The following is a 14900-nucleotide window of genomic DNA, read 5'->3' as shown; positions in this document are numbered from 1 at the left end:
TGTATGTTTGTGTGTGTGTGTGTGTATACACACACACACACACCTGTTCTGTTTCTTTGGAGAACCCGAATGGGGCATTCAAAATGAAATACAATGTTAGAATCTTTTAGCACAGTCAAAGATAATCAGGATATTATTTTTTCTGAGAATGAATTTTTAAATGTCAAACTTCAGGTATTCATGGTTTCAAGACACTTTCTATTCTATTCTTATGCAAAAGGTCAGTAAGTAGAGATGCTAATATGCCAAAGTAGGCTAGAGTAGATAATGGCATAATAGTCCCAGGAAGGCTAGTAAGTGTTTCTTGAAGTATTGCTGACTTTGAAGTGAAATTTTATCCCGAAGTGGTGCTATCTTCAATGCCTTATTCTTTGATCCTACATGTCACCTCAGGCAATCTATTTTCAGTCAATCAAAAAAAAAAAAAAAAACACACACACTTACGTGACTGTAAAAATCATTAAGTTATTCAACAAATAATTATTTAGTGCTACTAGATGACATGCACTCTGACAGGCACTGGATATATCTTGGTCAATTATGCAGATCCTTCTACAGAGCCAAGTAGGAGAAAAAGCAAGAAACAAATAGTAACAAAATGAGTAGAAAAATATGTAATTATAAATTACAGAAACAAACAGGATACAGAGGTAAAGAATGAATGGGAAATTGACAAAGGTCACCAGGGAAGATTTCTCTGAAAAGATGACATTAAGTCAGGACCTAAGTGATGTATTAAGTCCTTTGTGAGAACATCAGGGAGAGTGGAGTTCTTAGCAAAGGAAACACTGTGTGAAGAATTGAGATGAGAAAGAAACCAACTTGCTTGAAAAACTAACAGGAATCAGTGAGTCTAAAGTGTGGAGAGTGAGGTAAAACCTGTGTGGGCTGAGCTTGAGCATCTGGATAGGAGGTTGACCAGCAGGGATTACAGTCACTTCAGTAGTGGTCTGAAGACAAAGTGCAACGTGAGATTTTATGTCAGGAGTGTCATGCTGAGATTTGTGTTTTAAGAAAGACTTCCTGTGGTTGTGTAGAGAATCAGTTAGGGATGGGCATGGCTATTTTCTGTGTGCAAGGAGATGAGTTTGGGGGGTATTGCAGCAGCTAAGTTTAAGATCATGATAACTTGGACAGTGAAGATGTGAGAGTGAAGTTCGCCTTGAAATACATTTAGAAGACAGAGGTGATGGGACTTAGTGATCAATTAGATGTAAAGGAAGAGAGACAGGGAGTAATTACAAGTAACTCCCAGGTTTCATGTCTGAATAACCAGGTAGATGATGGTGCCAAAGACAGGGATGATGGAAGGAGGTTTTCAGAGGGAAATAAAAACTGGGTCTTAGATATGTTTATGTGAGTTGACCATGGAGCAGCCATGAAAGTATATTACATAGATAACTGTATCAGTCAAGAGGTCAGAGGAAAGGTTAGAATTAAAGATACAAAAGTAAGCATTGTTGGCCTGAAAACAGTATTTTAAGTCATGAAGATGGATAACATCATTTATGGAAACATTACGCTTGGAGTTTAGATCAGAGTACCAAAAAAATCAGTTTTAGAGATATGATAGAGGAGATGCAAAGAGGACTTAGAAGGAATGGGTACAGAAGCAGTGGAAGAAACAAGAAAATACAGAATCATGTAAGCTGAGAACAGAACTTTGAGAGAAGAGTAGGTCAATTATTGAATGTTGTTGAAAGTTCTGAGGCAAAAATGTGGGTTTAATAATACGAAGGCAATTAGTGACCAATTGGGTTGTGAGGATGAGTACTAGTCTCCAGGGAATTACAATGTGGGCATGAAGTGAAAAAAGTGAAGACACTGGGTATATAGAACTATTTTAAGGGGTTTTATTGTGAAATAGAAGAATGAGATGGTAGCTGGAAGGAGATGTGGACTGAGACAGAACTTTTTAATTTTATTTTTAGGACAGTCATACTAATTATGTTATAAGCTGGTGGGAATAATTCATAGAGAAAGTGTACCTTGAAGTTCCTGAGAAGATGAGAGGAATGGAATCCCAAGCACAAAGGAGGAATGGGCCTTTGATGAAAAGAGGACACATTCAATTGTAAGGAGGGAAGGAGACGATAGGAATTGTGAGTAGAAGCTTTCAGATTTCTGGGTAGAAAGCCCCTGTTCTTCTCAATGAAGTATGCAGAGAGAGAGTAGGGGATGGTACCTTCAAGGAAAGATGGTTGAGCAGAGTCTTAGAAGAAAAAGAGGTGTTCACCAGTCAGGTGGTGTCGCAGGGGAGGAGAAATGGGGCAGAGTCAAGGGCATTTGATGAAGAATCATCTCTTGACAAAGTCGCCAAAAAAAAAAAAAAAATGACAATCCTAGAGCATTAGGCAACATTAAATAGATTCAATACATTAAGATAGCTGGAGCAAAGGATTTAAGAGCTAGGAGTTTGGGCAGTGTTCTGTAGGCACTATGGTACCACTGAAAGCTGTAGGCAGTCATAAGAAAAATGTGACTCAGACTACACTGCAGATCATGCATTTGAGAGAGGAAAACTAGTGACAAATCTATACGGAGATTACTGCAGTGATTCAGGTAAAAGATCATCATACCCTGAATGAAGGCAGTGGCCCCAGGAATAGAGGGGAAAGCACAGATCGGAGAGGGATTCTGAAGGTTTATTTGACAGGACCTAGCTACAAATAGTGTTAGGGAAAGAAGTAAGAGGAGATCAAAGTTTAGGGAATACTTTTGGTATTTTGCATAGCTTTAGTTAAAGTGCAACAGAGAAGGAACAGCTGAAAAGAGGGTGAGAAGAATCAGGAAGAAATGAAGTTGTCATGGAGTCAAGGTAAGAGAGACTGTGGAATGGCACTTGTGTTGTTTCATGTTAGTAAGTGTAAAACCATTATATAACTTTCTCAAATTCACTCACTATCTTACTTCCCAAACTGTTCTCCTCTAAAGGTCATACTTTCCTCAGACATAATTTCTCCTTCCCATAGGGATTTTCAGGAACATCACCTTCAAGGTTGGAAAGGAAATACTCTATCTGAGACTAGGTTCTGCAGTCAGTTAGCGACTAAACCTTCCTTTTGTTTCCTCATCTGTAAAATGAAGTGTTTGAATTAGATGACCTCTCGGGTCTCTTCCATGGTGAGATGTCTATGAGTCTGTGAATTTAACCATTATATCCAAAACGTTCCTGCTACTCTCATAGTGCTCTTGGCAGTGAGACTAAACGTCTTGGGTTTGCAGACCATGGCCTGGCTGCTTGCCTGTTGTTTACTTAAATAAGTTTCTTCTCCCTTTGTGTCCTGATCTTCATTTTTCGTGAAAACAGAGACACATGTGCCAAGACATGGTCTAGAACTATAGAAACTGAATAAACACGGTGCTTTGCACAAAGTAAACACAAAGTAAACACCAAAGATTTTCTGGATTGGGTGAATATAGAAATAAACACACAGAAGTTGTCTGCTCTTCTGTACCACATTCCGCTAGACTCCCTTCTCTAGGTCCCCAAGCATCTACATCTTTTTGAATCTCTCCAGACAGGGGAACTTTGGATCTCACAGGGGTACCAGTGAGTCTTTACCGCTGACACAGAGGAGGACAGTAATGCAGCTGCGAAGGGAATCTGAGTAGCATTTCCACTCAGCCTGGGCAGTGCCAGAAGGCAGTGTGAAAGATAGAAGCAGCAGGAAATCCAGTCTAAGAAGCCAAACTTAAGTGGGGTTGAGGGGCTTCCAGGGATACACAGTGAACGAAGAATAGTGAAAGTAATACTATTGTAAAATAACGTAAAGCTCTATCAGAATACATCCTAGAAATTTTATAGGAAAAAGAAATGTTTGTTCTTTAAACAAAAACAAATGAGCTGTTTCCACTGTGGTTGCTATTCCTGAAAGCCTTAGCTCCATTTCACTCTTTAGCCAAATAGGAGATACTGTTCACTTTTTACACAACCCTCTTAGGTTTTTCCAAAGAATAACTCAAAATTGCCTTTGTCATGTCACAAGTCATGGGATACACTCTATCAAGAGCATGCCAGATCTTCAAGTATCTGAAGATGCTAATTATGTCATCTGTTTTTTTTTTAATTATATAATATTTCAGGCACCAAAAATGGTTTTGAGTAAATGGATTCAGCTCAAGGACCAACACATCACAGATTGAATTTAAATCGCCTTGTACCTCTTTTGATGTCATTTCCTTTTCTCCCTAAGCTAATGTATCTCCTTAAATTTGTCTGTATCATTCTGATGTATATTTTTAATTTTTACTACAAATGAATGTATCCATAAAAGATATATTTCACATTTTTGTTTTTTAAGCTTTATATACGTGGTGTTCTACTGCACCTCTAATTCTGCCACTTACCTTTCCTCTTAAAAGTCTGTATTTGGGATTTTACCTCTGTTGCTCAATGGAACTCAAATGTGTTTTTTAACTGGTGTATCCAAATGCATAAGTGGACCAGAGTGTAGTCATTATTTCCCTGGACACGCAAAAAAATGAACTGCTGTCCTTGAAAGTGGAAATCTTCAACTGCCTGAATATTCCTGATCCCAGGTGGTGTTTTCTCAGTCTGTGATTGGGAGACTGATGCTAGAGAGCTCTACTACATTGAAATGTAGTAGTTACCACTACTTTTAATCTTATTTATACATAAAGAGATGTTTCTCTCTAATTCATACACAGAAATAAAAGCAAAAGAACCGGATACTCCCAAAAGGAGGGGAGATTTAAGGAAGTATTTTTGCAGAAGTCATTTATTCTGCTGCTGTGGAAAGATCAAATGTTGGGACTATTGTAAGAACAGTGGTCCCAAAGTTTTGTCTCATCCTTATAGGGCATTTCCCACAGGTGCCCCATAACAGCTGTCAGACTTTGTACTTTGTAAATTATGTAAACACATATTTTACACACACATGGGTGCACTTACCTGTGGATAGTTACATACATGTGACTGGAAAACTATGTATCAAGAAGCAAAGGTAGTTATCTATTAGTATGGAAATCTCGGGTGGTTTCCCATCCTCTTTGCTGCACCAAACGGGGCACTGTAGCCACCGTGGGGAACTACACAAATGTGGACTTGCCCTACAGTCGAATTTTCTCAATACTGCACTATAAACATGAATTAATTTTGAAATAAGACTGATAAAAGTTAACACTTTAAAAGAATCTATCAGATATGCTATCTGAATGAAGCTATGAATGGAAAAACAAGTTGTTTTAATTGCAGCTATTTCACCGACAAGATTAAAATTGCATTATGTAAGATGTTACTAATATGGTTAAGTAAACTCTTCTACTGAGCTCATTGTAACCATTTAAAAAGAGAGTACTGAGGATATGGAGGGTAAAACAGACCTTTCTCCGCAGCTTCTGTCTCGGGATGGGGGGCAGACTGGGGGTACAGATAAACTGAGAAAAGCTGTGTGAAATCAGCTAGCCGGATTTTAGTCCCTATAGTCCTCTCTTATCAGGGTCACACTGCCCAAATTCACATCTTCAAGGTGTTTTTTCCATGGCAGTCATTCTCCCTTTCCCTGACTCCTCTGCCCTCCAGTTCCCATCACAACCACGCTGTACCTTGAAATAAAAATAATTTTAAGAGTATCTGTTGTTTTTACTAAAACTATTTTACATGGAAAAGTTTCACCTCCTTGCCTGTGGTTGTGGGTTTTCAAGTTTTCTTAATCTCTTTGATGGGGACTTCTTAAATCCTAAAACCATCGGGGGCAACTTCATAGGCACCCAGCTAGGGGATCTTCATCCAAGCTGGCTCCATCCATAGCAGTAACCTGCAGGGGGCTTTTATTTTGTCTCCAACTACTTGTTGTACTATGCTGTGTCTCCCTTTGCCATGTTTTACTATCTTGGGTGGATTCCATAGTTTTCTAGTCACTTTCTGTTACTAAAAAAAACAAACCAAAAAAGTCAAGTTCAATTCATTATGGTATAGCCCAGGTTAGAGTTTGAATCTCAAACATTTATTTTAATGTCATTGGGAAGGAGAGAAAGTATCACTTGGTTCAGTTAGAAACTCAGAGATATGTTTCAGCAGATGGATACATCCCCATTTTTTTTTTTTTTTAAAGCATCCTACTGACAAAGAGGCATGTTTGAGACATGGATTCACTGGATTCACTGTGGGGCTACTCCAGGAAGAGAGGGATCCTCTGTTGCTCTCTCTTTTTATAGGACAATTGTACACCTGGCTTTATGGGGAGAATAAACATCTGGGGATCAGGCGCCAAGCTTAGCTTTGGTGACAGGTGTTTTGGAAAGTGTTGGAAAATGCCAGCTCTCTGTATTTGGAGACCCTGGTCCCATGAGAAATTGAGGTGGAAGGTAGCTTTTCCTTGGGGAGTGGAGAGGAGAAACCCCAGCACCTGTTAGCTCATTATCAAGCAACCTCAAGACAGCCTGCAGGATAATTTAAATTTCTGAACACTCCTGCTTGTCTTCACATCAGCTCTTCTTCTCATCAGAGCTCAGGCCTTATTCCTGGCTCAAGGGTTTGTAAAGGGGAGCAGAGCATCGGCTGTTCTCATACTCCTGCTGCCTGTCTGTCTTAAGGCCTTCAATCCTCGGGTAGTTGGAGCTGAGGTTGGGATGAAGAAAATAGTTAAAAAGGCCTTTTTTTTTTTTTTTTTTTTAACTGATGCTGCCCTGAGATTTTATTTGATTTATTTTTAAAGATTTATTTATTTATTTGAGAGAGAGAGAGAGAGAGAGCATGTGCACACACATGCTGGTGGGGGGAGTGGGGACAGAGGAAGACGGAGAGGAGCAGACTCCTCTCTGAGCACAAAACCTAAACTGGGGCTCCAGCCCAGGAGCACGATCATGACCTGAGCTGGAATCAAGAGTCAGTGACCAAGCCACCCACGTGCCCCATGCTCTGAGATTTTAATTGGCTGCCTGGTACCTGACAGGCATTTAGTGCTGGCTTCTTGCAGAGGAATAAGATATGCTGCCACATGATCTCTTCCTTGCATCCTCCTTAGTCTTGACCACTCAATGTACCCACTGTAGTCTCTTGCCTGTCAATAGCATTCATGGGCCTGGTACCAGCAAAACAGCTCAAGCCTGACTAGTGATCCTTAGGAAATGTATTCACCCAACTCATCTGTGTGTTCATGCCAAACACAGAGAGCACAGCCTTCCCACACTGCCCCCTCACACTGCTGGTCTTTTCTCTCCAGTTTCTTCTCCCTTGCTCAAATATGCATAGAAGTGTGATTAGGAAATCCATTATATAAGCAGACATTCAGCTGAGAGATGAGGTATTTATTCTCCCTTGAGATGGTCTGCTGCCTCACAGTCCCTGGGACTGTATCTCTTGGAAGGCATCCCCTCTCTTGGAGAGGGAACATCCTCCATCCCTGCCTGCACTGAGATGGGAAAGGAAAAGCTGCAGCCCAGTTCCTCCACCTGCTAATTTTGTCTTGCCTGATGTGGCTAGGAGCTCAAATTGAGGCCCTTTAAAATTTTTCCCTTTCTTGGGCTGTCTGTGGTCCACTTTGTACATGCAGGGCCCAGGATTCAGTCAGGGGCTGCGGCAAGTTTTATACACAGAATCAGGGTTTCTCCTGCTCCAGTTCTCTCCTTTAAAGGATACACTCTCAATTGCCAGCAGCAGGAGTTGCCCTAGGCTCTGCTCTCTTCAGATCAGAAAGATGGCCAGTTTCTGTTGGAACGTCAGCCCATGCACCCATATTACACCAGGACTATAGACCACACTTGGGTGGAAAACCACAGAAATGAGAAAAAGTACCCTATGTGGTATCATTTTTAGTTTTGGCTCCCTCCCCAAAATCTGTTGCTTTTGTTCGGTTTCCAGTGCCTTCACATAGTTGGCTTTTGCAACTTTTTTTCAGTTTATAGTTGTTATCTATGAGATGATGGATCCTCTAGGAGCTTACTTTGCCTTACCAAGACAGATCGGCCCTTATCCCTCTTATATTCCCCCTACCATTTACTGCAGTGCTTTTGTACCTGGTGGGGGCTCAAACAATCCAATTAATGAAGGATTAATGAAATGGCATTGTTTTCCTTCCTTCTCTTTCACATTGTTCTTATTACATCTTTGCTTCTAGAGGTACAGTCCACCAACTGTGGCTCAGAATTTTTATTAACTGAATCTCTCCAATACTCAGGATACCTGGGAGAACCCAGCAGTGAGTGAGAAAGATAAAGATTTTTCTGCCTTTGAAGAGCTAGTGAACTCAGATGGCCCTTTGTATATCCAAAGGAAGGGCTAAGGTAGGTCTGGCAAAGTGGAACCCAGAACCAGGGCCCAGTCCTAGAGGTTAAAGGCAAAGAGACAGGTCGTATAGCCTGGGCAGTGAAGAATCTTGTTTGGCAAAGCGTGGTAGTATTATGCATGGTTAGAGAATGTAAGAAGAGGAAAAGATAGAAGATTGAGGTGGGCCAAGTTTGTCTCTGGGTATTTGTACACCCTTGTAACTTTCCTTTCTTCTCCAAGTCTCCATTTCTCCTTTTAAATGTTTTCCTCTTCCTGATTCAAGTAATACCCAAAACCTCCTTCAAATCCCAAATGGCACTTTCCCCAGGAATAGACCTTTGGAAATCTTCCCCTCTTCAGAACCCTCTTTTCACCTGTGGAGTTTTCATTTTTTTTCTTTACTTTTTACAGCTAAACTGGAAAAATATTTTATTATGGTACTTGTCATATGTGTGTTTTCTGTTTCAGATGATAATAGTAATTCATATCTTTTAAGGGAAATTTTGAAATTATTCTCATGTGTAAGGAAAATAATAAAAATGGTTCAGACCTTGGAACTCACCATTGAGTTGATCAGACCTTGATCACCATTATCATTTTAATGTCTATCGTAAGTATTTTTTCGATTAAAATAATTTTTACAATATTAAAATATTATTTTACGTGATTTTTTTCATCCCATGCCATATCATGAGTATCTTAGAGTTTTATATCATCTCAGAAGATGATATAAAAGATTTTAAAGTCAGTTTAAGTTTTTTTTTTTTTATCTTCTTATACCAGGAGGATTGTAAACATATGTCAGATAGCTTCCCCAAAGTATGTCTTGATTTGAATAAAGTCAAGAAGTGAAGAAAAAATGCTCATGGTTTTGGTCAGGTTAAGTTCAGCTTGGGCTAAGGAGAAGTCCTAACTTATTCCCAAATTGGGTAGCTATAGTTATTGAAAGAAACTGGATGGTAGGATGGTAATTATTTAGAAAATATATTTACTGAACAATAACAAGGCTATAATGCCAGAACAAGTTACATTGTTTTAACCATAGATTTCATGGTCAGAGGTTGAGATTCCATATAGCTCAATTTTTTGTAGATTGGTCTTGCTGAATTACAGAATTTGACTAGGGAACATAGGGTTATAGAGGCTCATATTTTAGCTAGTTAATTTTGAAAAGAAAACAGATTTACATTATTAGAAGAAAGATATTCTGGATGTTGCAATTAACAACATTCTTGTCTAAGCCTCAAGTGTCTCATGTGGGGATAACAATAGTTAACAAACGTAGTGGTAATGTAATAATACATGAAGCTACTCTGTTCCAGAAAGCATAGAGGAATAAACCTCAAGGGGAGATCAATGCTCTCCTATAAATAACTTCATCATTCGTAATCATCCTTCAAATATCACCTCAGATGATGACAATGATGAGGTTAATAGCTAACTTTCAATGAGCACCTACTCTATACCAGAAAATATTCTAACCACTTCAGATATATCCACTATTAAGTCCTCTAAATTGCCCTTTAAGACAGATGCTTTAATTAGCATCACCTTATAGCTGAGAAGAATGACATACAGAGATATTAAGAAATTGTCCATTGTCACCTATTTGAACTGAAGGAGCCTATATTTAAACCCAGGGAGACGGACCCTAGAGTCAGCACTCCTAACTTGAGGCTTATCATTATGCTATTTTCAGCATATTAATCAGTATTGTGGTTGGCTTAATTCTAAGGAACGCATTAATTAATTTTCTCAAATAAACGTTTATAATGCCTGTCATTCATAAGGCATTGTGTAGCATCTGAAATATTTTTGCACACACTGCTTCATTCAATCCACACAAACACTTCCTGTGTTTAACAGAAGAAGAATATAGACCTCAGATGAGTCACGTAACTTGTCATTAATTACACTACTAAAGGGGACAGACTCGGGAAAAAAGCAAGTGACTATTGAGGGCTTCTAACTTCTTTTTTACTACTCTTGTCATCAAGTGGACATTATGCTAATGATTCAAATAAGGGCCCAAGACAGAGATTATGTTAGCATTGAAATCTCATTACAAACCTAGGAAACATCATTGTAATCAACATTAATAAAAGTTATGGCATCTCTGAAAACCAGGGCTGCAGGTAAAACTTGGTCTTTCCTGCTTTTATGGCCTTAGAACAAATGCTGCATTTGACAATCAGTATTTTTTTGATGTGAGGAGTAGCATCGGTAAGACTGAGATAAGGTCGGGGCGCTCGGGTGGCAAAGTCAGTTAAGTCCAACTTTTTGATTTTGGCTCAGGTCATGATCTCAGGGTTGTGAGATGGAGCTTTGCACTGGGCTAGGAGCCTGCTTAAGATTCGCTCTCTCTCCTTCTGCCCTCCCCACTCACCATTCTCTGTCTCTCTAAAACAGAACAAAACAGAAAAACAAACAAACAAAAAAAAACCAAGAAACTGAGATAGGGTCAATCATGTTGATAGACTATCAGAGAGGTCAGACAAGCCAGAGTGAGTTGTTTCTCTCTGAGTTCACCTTCTGTGTCATTTTGGTAACAAATTTTAGCTATCGCCAGAGGTGAGCAGACAATGAAACCCTCACTATGAAGCCATTGACTATAGATGGCAGCCATATCACTTTAGAAGGAATACCTTTCTTAAAAGGGAACAAGTTTCCCCCTTCCATGCTATCTTGGGCAAGCTTAAAGCCTCTGGCTAACCTCCTGCTGGGAAGACCTCAGAAACTGTAGGTGATAAAAGAAAAAATGTTATGCACAGTCTGACAGTTCACTTTTATAGATAACATTTCATAATACCCAGTTATGACAGATAAGAGAAAGACCAAATTCCATGGTAGGTGAAAAAAAAACTCCACATACGTTGAGATTGTATTACTATAAATGTTGTTGTAAATATTGCAAATGGCGCCCAAGGGCTTATAGAATGATCTACCATCTGAATGAAAATCCCAACAAAATCATCCATTTTTGTCCAAGTACCATGCTGGATTCTGACGGAGTTTTGGGAGGGGGTGGTTGTTGGTGGTGGTGTTTGTTTTTTTGGTTTTTGGGGGGTTTTTGTTGTTGGTGTTGTTGTTGTTGTTTTGCTATATCCAAAAGGAGACTAGCAGGTGTGTTGTGATGAGTCATTTTACATAAATATGTTGCAAACTTATTGACAGAAGAGGATGAGGCTTGACAGAGAGTATTTGTTATATTGGGGGGATGTGATTTCCTTATTTTTTATTATTGCTTATTACTAATAAATTGTGGATCATTGTCTGCCTCCAGAGGTGACTCATACTCAAGGGAAATGAGCCAAATTCAAAGAATTGAAAAACAGAGAGAAACCCCTTTCCTTGAATCTTCCTGAGGGACATCTTTACCAGCTAGTCTGCTGAAGCTGCCATTCACAATACTACTGTTTCCACCAAGCACTGCTTTTTTTTCCTCTCTCTTTGTGCATGAGGTGGGCAGGATTCTTTATTTCATACATCATGTTCGGCTGCCTCAGAGATTCTGCAAAGACAGATGTCTTTAGAAAGTTAATGAATGAGGAACGTGCTGGTGGGCTGTTTCCTGTAGGGGGAGGCGGAGTTATGGAAAGTTGGACTCCAGTGTCTAAGGCTGGCAATGCTGAGCAGCTCCGCTCATGGCTACCACCACTGATTTCCTTTTCATTGCATGGCACTGACAGGTTATGATAGCAAAGCCATTTATCTTAAGTTAATAAATCAGAAGGAGGTTAAAAAAAATGGCTGTCTGTGATGCTCCACACAGCAGCTTTGGGAAGTCAAAGGACACAGCGGTTTTTGCTTGATCCCAATTTGAGCTTAAGAGGAAAATTATTTATCTTCAAGTTGTTAATTAACAAAGAAAAGGAATACCCTTTGTTTGACTGTTCTATCGCATCCGGGGACATTTCATAATAACAAGCTGCCTGGGCTGCTCTCTCTGCAGCAGTTCACCCTACTCGCCCAACACTGTCTTAACGCTTTTCACATTTCCTCGTGTTTTCCATCACAGCAATATCTCATCCGAATAGAAGGTGCTTTGTGCTAATTGTCTGCCACTGAGGCTAGTCAGAAAACTGACAGAAGTAGCCAAAGAGAGAGACTGAGCCGGGGCTTTTGTTTTGTTTTGTTTTTTAAAAATACATCATTGTCACTCTCATTATTTTTGAAAGTAAGACGACTGCATTTTCTAATTTATTGAACTAGTATGACAAGAAACACTTGATAGAGGGAGCACAGTCTTCCTCTACAAGTTTTGATGCTTCTAAGAAGAATTCTGTGCATGCAAATCACACCTTCCACTTTGCTTTGAGCTCATTCCACAATTATTTTTAGCTAAGCACAACACTGAGAATGTGCATGCACTTCTAGGAAAAGAAGAGGGGCTGAAAAATCACTGCTATGATAAAAATGTAGGTATTGTAGCAAGTTCCTGCGGCTGAGTCTGCTATCTTGTGATACAAATGTCTCTTGGCATAGCTTAGGAGAAAGACTGTCTATGGACTGGATAGGAGGAGAGAAATGAAATATAATGCTTAAGCCATTGAGAGATATTCCTGAAACTGGCTTTCTTTAGCAAGATAGCAGATTACAGCTGGGCTGTCTACCACTTCTATTTCAGCAATTAAATTCATTGTAATGGGAATAATTCTGTACTTGAAGGGACGCAGAGAATTGTGCCCTGCTTCAGTATCCCAGAGAACTATAGAAGGGCCTGGTAGACACTATGCATCAGGGCACCAGGAAAATAGGGCAGAGCCACTGGACTAAATGTAATGTGGTTTGCAGCTTCTCTCAGTTTACGTTGTCTCTTCTTTTTAATGGAAATGTGTATTTGTCCAAACGCTCTAGGCTTGCTTCTGGCAGATGCTTGGTTTTTGGGGTTTCTGAGAATAAGGAGGAAGTGATCAAAATGGAAAAGGATCTATCTTGACTGGGGTCAATGTAGATTTGGGAAACCCTCAAAAACTGAACATTGTTTATGATATTATCACTATAATGTGATGAAATGTCAGGAAAAGTTATTACCTAAGCAGGAGTTAAACAAGACATGTTGATTTAGAATATGTCTGACTCCTCCTCTCCCTCGCCTCTTCCTTCTCTTCCTTTAAAAAAAAAAAAATTAAAGATTTATTTATTTGAGAGAATGATTGAGCAAGAGAGTGTGGGGGAGAGGGAGAGAGATCTCAAGCAGACTCTGTGCTGAGCGTAAGTAAAACCCAACACGGGGCTCGATCCCAGGACCCTGAGTTCATGGCCTGAGCAAATACCCAAGAGTCCAGTCCCTAACCAACTGTGCCACCCAGGTCCCTGTTCCTTCTCCTTCTTTATCTTATTTACTGTTGAAGTCTAACCTCTGTGATTGAAATTCTACAAAAAGGTCTATGGGAACCATATTTGCAAGTAGTTATTATGAAGATGAGATAAATGATTTTAATTGATAAGCAATCTTTGTAACTCTTTCACAGTTCAAGTAATCTTGCTTTTGAAAGCTCACAGTAGAGAGGAATAAAGGCAGTGAATAAGGAGCTGCCACTATGTGCCATGTACTTGCTTACAGGTGAGCCTCCTTAACTCCTGAGGTAGCTGTGACTGTGTCTAATTTTATCAAAGGTGAAAGGCCCTGGAAGGTAAGATAACCCGCTCAAATTCATTGACATAGAGTCATAATTTGAACCCAGACTTGTCTAGTTACCGAATTCCTATTTGTTCTAAAAATATATATTACATCATTATCATTTCTAAATACTTTTCTCACTAATATTTAAGAAATCCCAATGATGATAAATGATAGTAAAGGATTATGAAGTCCTTTGTAGCAGTTGGGGATTACAGCACAGAGATTCATACCAAACAACTTTTGGATAGTTACACTAAAGGCAGAATGACTTGCAAAACCTGCAGGTCTTCTTTATTGTAGTTGGTCCCTCTGTCAGTAATTACCTTCCCTCCCTCATGGCAGGATTACACCAGTGTGTCCTTCAAGAAAGAGCTAAGTGGCTGCTCCTTATAGAAAAAATTGTTGATCTTTATAATGTAAAATCTGGCGCCCTTTCCTGAGTTCTTTTGAGACCTCGTGTGTAGCACTGTTACCTGAAGTGTAATCATTAGTTGTCTTGCTTGAGCTCTCTGCCATGTGTGAGCTTAGACTTTCGGGATAGGTGCTGTGTTGTATCTTGTTTCTGTTCTGATTGAAGCTATAGGACACATACTTCGGGTGTTTCTCCCATATATGTAATGGTAGGTGACATTTACTTATCTCTTACTATGTTCCAGACATGATTTTACATACTTTGGATGATCCAACTTTTTAATCCTCATTTAAGCCACAGGGGCTTTTGTTAAGCCCAGTTTCCAGGCCTGAAGTATAGGAAATAAATTGTTCAATTTACATAATTAATAAAGGCAGAGTCAAGATATGAATCCATGCAGTCTGACACCAGAGCGCATACTCTTAACCACTGTACTGGGCGATGATGTCTTTCATAGAGGTTCAAAAAAGTTTGTGAAATGAATAAAAGAAAGTAAACCTAGAGTAAACCCTTCAGAATAAATAAGCCCTGAGAAAGTCAAATGGAAAAAAAAGAAAAAAGAAGACAAAAAGGGGGAAAAGAAAAGTCAAATGAAGACACTGGGAGCATGCTATCTAAGGATCTTCAATTCA

Source organism: Mustela nigripes, chromosome 14, assembly GCF_022355385.1.
Source record: "Mustela nigripes isolate SB6536 chromosome 14, MUSNIG.SB6536, whole genome shotgun sequence".
In the NCBI taxonomy this organism is placed as follows: Eukaryota; Metazoa; Chordata; class Mammalia; order Carnivora; family Mustelidae; genus Mustela; species Mustela nigripes.
Note: the sequence above shows the minus strand (reverse complement) of the source record.